The sequence below is a fragment of the Triticum aestivum genome, chromosome 4B (assembly GCF_018294505.1).
Source record: "Triticum aestivum cultivar Chinese Spring chromosome 4B, IWGSC CS RefSeq v2.1, whole genome shotgun sequence".
In the NCBI taxonomy this organism is placed as follows: Eukaryota; Viridiplantae; Streptophyta; class Magnoliopsida; order Poales; family Poaceae; genus Triticum; species Triticum aestivum.
In genome coordinates this window covers 22,071,487-22,074,163 of record NC_057804.1, presented here as the reverse complement: position 1 = coordinate 22,074,163, position 2,677 = coordinate 22,071,487, and positions in this window count along the sequence as shown.

The window sequence follows — 2,677 nt, the reverse complement described above, 5'->3', positions numbered from 1 at the left end:
ACAACTTGTTTAAGTGGTTCACCTCATCATCCTCTACACCGTCCCGCACGCATACTTCACCGAAGCACACCGGAGCCGCCTTCTTCCTCGTCTCCGGCGACAAGTCCGGTGAACACCCAGACCAAAATTTTCTCTTTTTCCAGTATATTTTTCAATCTCAGATTCTATACCAATTCTTGTTTCTTGTATATCTTTTAGTCTATTGATCCGATTTAGTTGATTCTTTTTCCTACTAGTTCATAGAAATCCCCTCTATCCAGAGAACTAAACGAAAAATATTTTTTGAAAATTTTAAAATTTGAATTCAAACAGATCTGAATTCAAACTTCGTTAGGCCGTAACTCGAGTTTCGTAACTCCGTTTTAGGTGATTTTTTTGCAAATCGAAGCTCGTGACGTGTACTTTCTGTTAAACCCAAACACACATATTTTTGCTACTATAAAAATTACGTTCTGTACAGAAACTTTATTTAGTTGTTTTGGAGTTTTTCGAAGTCTTTCATTTATTTTCTTTTGGATCTTTACTTGTATGCTTATGTATGTTATTGCTTGCTTACGCTAGATCATCCGGAGTGCGAAGCTTGCTACTACGAATCTTTACAATTCAACGAACGTCAGCAAGGCAAGTTCACACATTGATCATAATTTTCAATGCCCAGTTTTTACTATGCATTAGTTTCACCCTCAAAGATTGCATGAGTAGGTTTGGGACACATGTGGTTATGCTATGTAGTTCATGTGGTAGGAACCTATGACCTTTGATCACCCCGGGAATATTCGTTATATCATATATTGCTTAGCCATGCTCGTAGACGGGGATTGGTATGTGTGATTCATGCAAGTTGCGAGAGATAATAATTTTGGGATAACCTAAGGTGGCAACTTTAATACACATCTGGGTGGATTGTTTGGGGCACCTGGAGAAACCAGTGCTTGCCCAAGGGGAATCCCGGAGTACCCGTGTGATTACCCTAGGTCCGCCACCCAGGCTCAAAGGGATCATAAGATATTTCATGCCTAGAAACTTTCGTGTGCAGCCACAATCCATTATGGGCTCAGGCATAGTTGAGTAAGTTGTGTGACCTTTTTCCATGGTAGACTAGCTGATGTAGGGGAAAGTAGGTGTACCGGTCTACCCAGGGTTAAGGGGAAACGCTTCTGAAAGGCTATGTCTCGATCTTCCGATCATGGAGGTGGTCGAGTCTTGTGGGGAAAAGTGCGCAAACCTCTGCAGAGTGTACAAACTAATCATGATTAGCCGTGTCCCCGGTTATGGACAACTTGAGTATCTAGAAGTGAATTATTGGTTGATCTCATCACTCTTTTAATGAAATTATTGGGTTGCTAATAACTTGGGAATTTTTGGATTGAGTTGGAGGAACCTTCTCAATAATGGCATTTTAACTTAGTAGTAATAAAAAAATTATTCCTTTGTTGTAGGGTAAAATTGGCTTTATGCAAAAATTAAACTTAGAGCCTCCACCAGCTAAATTTGCATATAGAGATAGTCTTTTCATTTATTATTATTCTATGGTGTGAAATTGCCAGCATATTCCATGTGCTGACCTACACGGCTGCAACGTCTCATGTTGCAGACTTTTCCGACAAAGATTAAAGGTGCGATAGGTCGTTGTTCTGCACTCAGTTTGCCGTGGAGTTGGATGGACTCATTTACCTTTGAAGCTTCCGCAATTATTTTTATTTAGATGGCCTTTGGCCATTTTATTGTAATAAATACTCTTTTGAGAACCTCGATGTAATAAAGTGTGTTTGAACTCTGTTATAATTCCTCGAGTACTGTGTGTGTCAGCATACCGATCCAGGGATGACACTTAAGCACAGAGACTTCGATCCATTTTGGGTCGGGTCGCTACAAGATGGTATCAGAGCACACGCTGACTGTAGGACGCGACCACTAGGAAATGGAAAGCCATAGGAAGAAAACTCTATTTTATGACTTCCTTATATATCCGTTGGTCTATACTCTTCTCTATTCATTTCTATCTCTTCTCTACTTCAATAAAATAGTTGTTGAACCCCATCACCAAGTTGCTCAGCCCGATGAGACCATGACCTATGAAGACATCATTGACGTAGAAGAAGAAGAAGCTAGAGTTGACTTTGATATGAGAAGATTTAGTTCAGACCACCACTATCAAGTTGAGTCCAACGAATGATTGCGGTAGTATGAAGAGATCATATCTCTTGTGGATATGACCTTACCTGTAGGTTTTGCTTGTGTGGAGTGATCTGTGTGAATTGCTTGATTTGAAATTTTCTTGCTATCATAAGCATATGGGTAGTGATTTATCTCATTAGGCCCTTATTCTATTCTAATTTCTCATCCACTCTAAACCTAACAGATGCCTCCAAGACGTGACCCGGAATTCCCACCGGAACTTACCCAGTTGATCCAGAACCAGAATGCCCTCATGCAACTACTCATCCAGAATCAGAACCAGAACAACAACAACCCACCGCCACCACCCCCGGTTGACAACCTTACCCGTTTTCTGAGGTTGAACCCACCAGTGTTCTCTAGCAGCACGGAGCCGATCGTTGTAGATGACTGGCTTCGCAAGATCGGAAGAGAGCTGACCACCGCAGGATGCACTGACGCTGAGAAGGTGCGCTTTGCCGCGCATCAACTGGATGGACCAGCAGCTTTGTGGTGGGAG